The following is a 9,222-nucleotide window of genomic DNA, read 5'->3' on the forward strand; positions in this document are numbered from 1 at the left end:
TTGCCTAAGGTACAAGCAGGCTGGGGCTCAGACTGCACTGTGACCTTTTTCAGTACAATATTTGGGAGACAGTAGAACTTGGTGCCACACTGGAGCCACACAGCCTGCTCCTTGTTCTGGGAGTGTAGGGCAGACACATCAGTGCTTCTTAACAGACCCAAATCAGAACTGATCAGCAGGGGCTGAATCACAGGCGTGATGAAGAGGGTCTGGCTTTGTGCCCAGTCATAGGAATGGGATTCATGGAGTGCTGGGCTGGCTCTCCACATACCCACAAGAGCCTGACAGGTTATTTCAGCTCCTCACTGCCTGAAAGCAGCTGTGCTGCCTCTGGGCCTGACCCTACAAGTGTTCATTTAGAACACAAAGCATGCGCTTGGGAACTCCAGTGTGCCTTGTCCACACTGCATTGTCAGCTCAAATGTCTCACTTTCTCTGGAACATACTTACCATGGCTAACAGAATTAATTATTAGATTGTAATTATTCAGTCATTCTTTCACCCAAAGTACAAAAGCAGATGAAAATTCTTCTTGTCTATATGTCTGCTTTCTTATTCCTTTATCCTTCCCTGCCAGTTTTGCTGTATTTCATAATTTTTGATCAAAGGCTAAAAAAAAGTGTGGTTTTGCTTACCTGCAGAGCCAGATGAGCATATTTTAACTGTTCAGGCCAAGTTTTATCTTCACAACTTAGTGTCAGTTCTCTCTGCTAGATACAGATAGATACACCTTCAAACCTAAATCTAATTTCAACACTATGGGAAATTTACTCTTCCTGGTCTGTTCCACATTTCTCCTAGCAATCAATTCCAGAAGTCAAATGTATCTATTTTTTTTCTCAATTTTTTTTGTATTGATGCATAGACATTTAAAAAACAAAGTTCTGATGCAATGTCAACACTCTGATGCAATGCTGAGATTCTTCTATTTATTTCTGTATGTGTATTATTCATGAGATATGGGGCATAAAATCATTTGACTGCACTCTCTCAGAACTCCTTTGTGATAATTCACAAAACAACCTCTCAGTAGTAGACACTTTTATTTATGTGACTACCACACCTCCCCTTATAATTTGAGGTTTTCAAGGGCAAAAGGAATATGTTACTTCGATTCCAGGCAAATAAAATTTCTGTCATGTGGGTGAAAGGTGTTTTCAACAGCCTTCCTTCTCTAGCTCCCAATGTCTCAGCTGTCACACTGATTCCTTGTTTGCAAAATTGAGAGCTGTAAAACATTATACATATCACAAAATAAGCACTCCTAAAAAGCTCTGTGAATTAGTCCTATATAATTAAGACATGTAATTTAATTAGACTTTATATGAAATAATGACTTGTGATCTGCAGTGACTAAAGAAACAAGTCGTTTAATTATTTTCTGTAAATTCTTTCAGTAAAAAAGATACACTACTATGAGTGCAATTCAGATCAAATTCAAAAATTATTCTGGTGCAAGTGATTATTTCAGAAATACATGCAAAGAAAGTCCAGGATGTTTAATAAGTCTGAGATTTCCTTTTTGCTTGTGTGTTCCTTACTACTCTAAGAACAGGACTGTAGTTGGCATCCCAGAAGCGCTATAATGAAAGCATTCAGAGCTTTATATTTACTTCTACAATGCAATACAGTCTGCTGTAGGTAAAGATCATGCATGACACACTTTTGCACTTGACAAGTCATTTATGTAGTAATTAATTGTGCAGCTTCATATACATTCAATGCAGCTATTCTATTCATCACAATACAGTAAACAAGTTAATTCTTTCTGCCACATTTGGTTCACAGGATTCCAGATTTAATTTTTCTAAGAGCCTGCTGGGGGCACCAACACATGCCCATAAAAATCAAATTATGATATTTGGCAAATGAAAAAAGAAAGACAAATTTAATAATTTATTTATATGTTATAAATTACACGGTACACCTCAGGTTATATGTAATGCTTATAGTCTTCTTTTCACAGCTTGGAAAATACGCCTACAATGAATTTGCTTGCAGGCTTATACTTGCAAATAACTCACACCAAGAATGGCCTGAATAAAGCACAGGCATCTCTAGTAATGCATTCTGACTGAGAAAAAAAAGGGTGAACCAATTAGCAAGTGGGAAAAGAAGCTGCCTTGACTGTGGGCTGCCTCCTGGTTGGTACAGACAGGTGGCATTTGTTGGTTTAAAACCAGAGTGTTGAGTTGTGTAACAGGAAACCCAGCTACAGCAGCCACATAGTTGAATAGCAGTTGTGAGGTGCTACTTCATGCACGTAAAAACAACAGGAGAAGACTTGTATGGATTAAAAATGTGTTAATGACACCACAGTAGCATAAACCAAATAATTCCCTAGTTTGAAGCAGGGGGGCTTTTTTCACATATAAGTTATATTGGTTCTAGAGAAAGGCTACACAAATATGAAAGCTTTAAGCAGAGACTGGACAACATATAGCAAAGTTTTTACAGAAATTCTGTTTTCTTTGGTGTTCTCTTGTTTTCCTGATGAAAGAAAGACTCCACATTTCAGATGCTCCCTTGCCCCCTGAGAGTTGCAATGTTCAGCTGCCTAATAGCAGCACATTATCTTGAAGTGCCTATTTTTCTAATGCTTCATACATAGTGGAAGGATGGAAAGAATAGATAAACAAAAGCAAAGAATAAAGCAAATAGGAGGCCAGCATAAAAAGAGGGTAAGAGTTGAGCAGCAGACTGGAAAGAGATTGCTGCTGAGGAGTGCATTGACTTTAAATTTTTACAGGATCTCAATTTCTTGAGATCTATGGAGAAGAATCTTGCTATGGAGAAGAATCTTACTGAGAAAATTTGATGCAGATAAAGAAATGAAATTAAGTTATCACCAGGAAAGTAACAGGAGAGAAAGACCTCTTAGGCACTAAAGAGAAGAAGCTGGGCTTCTTGCAGCAGCCAAGAAATGCAGCACGGAAGTACCTCCTCATTGATGTGATGGCTCTTCAATTACCTCCTACTTGGAAGTGTTCCTGAAAAGAGAAAGAAAAGTGACAATTGCCAAAAGTTTTTATTATCCTCACATAGCCACAACTTGCTTCTGAGAAGGCAGGGTATCATTGTTGCATTTCATTATTCAAAAAGTGCCTATTAACATTTTTGACATTTTGATTTTTGTGCTCTTGTTCTACTTCTAGTCAATGTAACCTGTTACATTATTCAATCACTTTTATAGTTAGGGGTTTTTTTTCCAAGTTCAAGTGGAATTCCCTGCACTTCAATTTGTGCCTGTTGTCTCTTTTCTGTGTCTGGATATGCCTGAGAGGAGTCTGGCTTTATATTTAGCTCTGGCCTCTAAGTCCATCCTGTTGGGTTTTACTAGATTTTAGACTTCACACTTTTAATGTTGTTCAGATACACATCATATATGACAAAAATACTGGCCAGCTTTCCCTACTGCATATGAATATTTCCTCTAGCAGCCTAGTGGGTGCCTCAGAGGGCTGGGATGGAAGAGGATCTCTGGGGACAGTTCACTCCAGGACTCTCTGTGATCATTTTGCTTTCCTGCAGGATGGGGATGGGCTAGTTCTCAGTGCAGCCCAGCAATATTGCCCTCAGAAGACCTTCCTGGCATGCTTACAGCCCTCACTGGATATTCAGAATATCCATCAGCCTTCAGGCTGTCACAATCCCAAGGGATGATTATATGATACAGCCCCATCATGAGGACTAAAATTGATCAACCTATGAGCCATGTACTCATCAAAAAATGAGTAGATATTTTTTAGAACTACCTGCACCCATTCTTCTCCTTTTCCTCCTTGGCAGACCTCTGGAAAGAGGAGTTCATAGTAGTACCTATGTTTGCTCTCCTTAGTAGTTTTGTCCCTCAAAATAGCTACACTTGTAAGCACACCTTTACCAAAAGGTTTTTAAACAATGCATTTTAAAGGTTTGAAGCGTTTTGCTATGTTTATGCCTTTTAAAAAACAACCTAGTAAGTTTCCTGGGGTGAAATCAATGTGGATCTGAGATAAAGATACTACAGGTCTTTCTGAATGATTCCAGGAAAACTCAAAAAAAGCAAAGCACTAATTCACTTATATTGTCGATCTTTTTCAGGTTTACTTATATAGAACATTTTAGGTTTTGGGGTTTTGAGTGATGTAGACTGTATAAGCACACATTGTCTGTGACTAACCAATCTCATTTCACTTTGGCAGAGGGACTGATTTTTTCTAGGCTTTCTTCTCGGTGGAATAGATGATGTTACAGAATACTTCTATTGAGAGGACAGTACACAAATCCCCCAAAAATGCTTCAGTTAATATTTGCTACCAGATAAACCACAGAAATATGCAAATTGTACAAATTTACAAAATGTTAAGGCATTTTTTGTTTTGCCTTCACTAAGCCAAGAAAGATTGTGTCATCTTATTATAAACTTGTAAAACATTTAGATATTTGAAACTCACATAGTTCTGGGAAAGAAAACTATGAGGATAGCATGCCACTGTCCAATTACAGCAATATATGTATTGAAATAAAAATATTTAAACAGATGTTATAAAAGACTCCATTTCCATTGTACAGCATAGGCACATCTGCTGTACTTTAAATACTTCTTATCCATGCCAAAGAAATACTATGAAGAGAAAATGTCTTTTTTGTCCTTTTCCTTTGAGTTTACTCTATGTGAATACGGGAAGAGTCTTTTCAATAGGAAAAAAGGCACTGATTGTAATCGCAACATTTTGTGTTTGCCCTACAGCTGCCATTTGTGACTACTATGGAAATCAAGTCCTGGCTCTTGTTTTCTGGCCCCTTTTAAAAACCTTGAATATTTCTAAAATAGTATTGGGCAGGAAGGAAAGGAGGGACAGCATTGTGCAAGACCAAACTAATATAAAAATGCTGCTGTGCTACACTCACTTCCTTCCAAATAATTTTCAGGCATTAGCTGATTGGTATTGTTCTTTAAAAAGGAAATATGTGGTGTCACAGTATTATCCTCAGTGGTGAAGTGCACCTATGCTGATGTTTATGATACACATTTGTTTTCAGGACGTGCTTTAGTTTTAGTATTAAGGCCTTGAGCACATAAACTCCAGACTTAGCAGTGGAGTGGTGGCTTTAGAGTAGTAACTTTGATTACTTAAAAGGTAAGGCTCTTACATTTTCTCACTGGTGAGTCTGGAAGACTTAATACAGCTATATTTAGCAACAATATTTAGTAAGAAGCATCCACTAACTACTACTAAGTATGTGCTTTAGCAATGCAATAGTCTCAGAATTTCAGAGCACTGCAACAGGCAGTCTTTCTTCCTTGAGCTGCTTCTGTTACAAACCCATTGCATATTCCCAGATGACAAAGGTGCCCATGTAAGTTTATCCATAAGATATTATTTAAAGCTAACAGATGGATGGGGCACTGGAAGGAGAAAACCTTGAAAGCTTCTGTTTTTTACAAATTCTTCTGGGAAGCAAGCATGCAGCAGCAGTCTGACAGGGGATCCATAACAAGCTAGCAGCTCTGCTTCCATATGGTTCAAAGAGCCCAAGAAAAACCCTAAGGGATACAGAAGTTTTGCCATTAACTCCAGTGAGACTGAAGTAGGAGTGGAATACAGATGTTACACCCATAAAGGTTATGCAGAATTGGCCCTGCAGATCCGGTCAACCATAAATTTGGGTGATAGAGACAACATTGCTAATCACTATCCTGCATGGGGTTTTGGAGAAAGAGAATAAAATCTTCAATCTGTCACCTTAAAGGCTTCTGGGTACAATATATACAAACATTTGCTTTGTAGGCACAAAACTTGCCAGAATTTTGTTACTGTTTACAAGCATTCCAAGAGTATTAATGTGCTTGGTATAAATGACACTGTTGCGTGATGCTTTTGCACTTGCGACTGCTAGGACATGAAATCAGAGGAACTAATACTATGCTCTAATATACTTTACATGTTCAATTATTTCAAAAGCACACTTTATGAAAGTTATGCTCATTTTCTGGCAGAAGAATATTTATGCCATAGCAGGCACCTCAAATATAAGACACTATACACAAGGAATTTAAAAGTAATGGATTTGTACTTCACTTGTCAGCATTTGCAGTGCAAGAAGCTTATGAGATTTCTATCTCTTCTGATAATACTTTCCTTCTGCTTCCTTTAAATTGTTACTGTGCCTTAATTTAGACTACTGCCTTATGACCTTGGCATTTTTGTTTTCCCAATTCTAGTTTTAACCAAAATCACTGATCTCCTCATGGTGCAAAAAGTAGGTTTTGTATGTAATCTTAACAACAGCTTTCTAGATTTCTCGTAAATTAAATAAAAAAGGAGCTGGATGTGAATTAATTTGGATGTGTGACCAGGTGACCATATCAGCAACGTGACCCTTTGTAGAAAGATCATTATTATTATTATTTATGTTTTTGCTGTTTAATATTCCACTGCAAGAAAAAGAGCTGTTCTCTGTTTCTATCAGTGCAAAGTGAATACCTGCTACCTTCTCCAACATTGCCATGAAAATAATTTGCAAAGTGAATTCCATTCCTCAGTGTGCATTATCCATGTTTTAATTCTTCTCTCTATGATCATAATTAAATTTAACTTTACAGACACTAGACAGAATAATGAATACTTATAAGTGAACTGCACAGGTATGTATCAAACTAGAAATGAAAAGAGCATCTGACTGAGAAATGTGTTAAAAATTCCAGAAATCCTCTTCAAAACAAGTATCTAAAAAGAATTTTATTCATTTTTAAAACTGGGCTTGTTCAATTCCTGCTAAACAGAAAATCTTCTTAGACTGGTGAAGTTAGATAAATCTAAATCAGACTTTGTTTGAAAGCAGATCCAGCTATCAGCTCACAGGCTGCTGGACAAGAGCCTGTGGGAGGTAGCTGGCCTTTGGCTGTCACCCAAAATGTTCCGACTAAATTGTCATAAAAAATAAAATTATAAAAAAAAAAGCCAACCTTCTTTCCTGCCTTCAAAAGCAGGGTTTAAAGTCTTTCAGTAAAAGATTTAACTTTTGCAAGTAATATGGAAACCACAAAAAAAAATCTGGAAACATAGCTGGAGGAAATAAATCTGAGAAAATAAATGCCTGTGGCAATGTATGGGGCAATGGAAGTATATTCCTAGATTATTCTAAGCCAAATGCTCTTACTTTACTTATCATTCCAGATGTTTTCAAAGAGGATATACAAATTATTTTTAAACACAAGCAAAGAGTAATTAACACTTCACGTTCTTTTCTGAAGGTATTTACATATGTGCAGCATTAGATAATTTGAGAATTCCTTCAATTTCAGTAGTATAGAGATGGTCAAATGTATATATTCTGAAGTCTTTAAGTGGTATGGGGTGTTATTCTTATTTTTTCTTAATTTCCTTTCAAGTTTTTATTGTTGTATCCCTATAAAAGTAATGGCTTAAAAAGTGACGAGAAGTCTCTGACATTATTGTCCACTTTTTTAGGTCCAAATGTGAAAGGTACTAAAGACAGTAAATCTACTTATCAGTGATTTGTAAGCATTGTAGGAATTGAAGTTATTTCATTTAATAAATAAATCATCTCTCACTGTAGAAAAGGACGGTCTCTAACTATAGCCAAAGGCACCCATCCTCTGAAGAGGGTATACAATGATTAGAGTTTCCATGGTGTTAGATTAAAAGAAGTCAACAAGATGCACAAACTTGACAACTATCAGACTAAGAAATGACAAAATAATTGTACCAATCCTAAACTGCAGAATCATAATTAATGGTTAGTAGTATTTCCTATGCAACTTACTTTTCTTTTTTAAACCAGTTTTTCAGATGTAAAAGAAGCATTATATTGATATTTTGGGGGGAAATGTCAGTGGGATTTCAGGCATACTCCAGTGTGGATATAAACACATGGCTTTAGGAGTACTGACACTTACTTGAATGAATTGGTTTGTTTAAGGAGGAATCAGTGGTATTTTTCATTGATGTTTTTTAACATAACTCTCATAAGGATTTCTTGCAACAAATACCAGCATATGGACCATAACAAATTTTGCTGTGAAAGATTCTATCAGGCAGTGATTAATATGCTCAATATACTGTAAGGTATACTACCTGTTCATTCTTCTCTAGTTTTGTGAAATTCTGTACTTGCAGTTTCTGAGCTTTCCCTGGATAAAGTCCTGCGTTAAAAAAAATATAAAAAATGAAAAATATTGAATTTATCATGACTAAATGGAGCACAATTTAACCACAGAAAGCTCCATGAAAGATGATTCATGTTCCAAGAAAGTTAGAGAATGTTGGAATAATTTGTATATTTTTGTCTCAGACACAACTGTATATATTTATGTAGTTCTCACTGTTTCCGTTTGCAGATAAAAAATGTGATCATATGATCCTTTCAAGATAAGCTACCACTAATTTTAAACACTCTGATTAGTCTGTTTCTACTTTTCAAAATAGTATCTCACAGGATTTTACTGTACTAGATGCAGTTCCTTGAGTTGTGAAATGCTTCCTGGGAACTTTTCAAATTCCAAAGATATTTTAGTCCTAATATGCATGTGTGATATGTCATTACACCACTCATGTTTATACATTTTTGCCTGTATGTTGTAAATAGATCCATTCGCTCCTTTTACATTTTGTGTTCTTGCAGCTCTCTGAACTGTGGAGTTGCATCAGCTCACAATACAACCAAGTCTTTTTTTACTTTTTGATTCCTAACTGCATTTAAATCCAACACATCACTTAAGCTTCAACTCTGCATGTTGTCTTTAACTCTTAAGATTAACTTTTCCCAGAAAAGTGAAGAATTTTTTTCCAATTTTTTGCATGAAAATTTTGCAGCTTAAAATGAACACAACAGCAGTCATTGCCAGTCCTTACCTCCAAATATGTCCAGTAAGAAATGGAGGCGTTCTTACCATTTAAAGTTTCAGAGCAGATGGAGTTTGGCTATTCTGAGCCAGGGTCACAAGGTTGCATATTTCCCTCTGCTCAAGCCTTGTAACACTTGGTGAGCATTAGTCAGATACCAGGCTTCCGCATGTTGCCCTTAGCAGTGTGGCTGAAAGGAAAAGTAGCTTTTTTGGTAAACTGGGAGAGTGAGCAGAGATTTGAAATTGGCATAAAGTCAGCGTCAGTCTCCTGAGGCCATTCGTGCAGTCTGGCTTCTGCCAGCTAGTCTAGCAAATTGTTCATGTTTGCTTTTGAACTTTGTTCTACATATGTCAGGCTAGAATATTAA

General features: G+C 36.6%; 1 long non-coding RNA gene across 1 annotated transcript; it reads right to left on the minus strand.

Annotated features, from left to right (window-relative positions):
- Positions 1-2,893: 2,893 nt before the first annotated feature.
- LOC128938338 (uncharacterized) lies at positions 2,894-9,021 on the minus strand. The gene is made up of 3 exons (XR_008483132.1): positions 8,900-9,021; positions 8,085-8,152; positions 2,894-2,990 (listed from the first exon to the last, which is right to left on the minus strand). It is a non-coding gene; the product is annotated as an uncharacterized LOC128938338 (long non-coding RNA).
- Between the last annotated feature and the right edge of the window lie 201 nt (positions 9,022-9,222).

Source organism: Melozone crissalis, unplaced genomic scaffold (genome assembly GCF_028551555.1).
Source record: "Melozone crissalis strain CALT ecotype California unplaced genomic scaffold, PUWL_Pcris_2 ptg000023l_1, whole genome shotgun sequence".
Classification (NCBI taxonomy): Eukaryota; Metazoa; Chordata; class Aves; order Passeriformes; family Passerellidae; genus Melozone; species Melozone crissalis.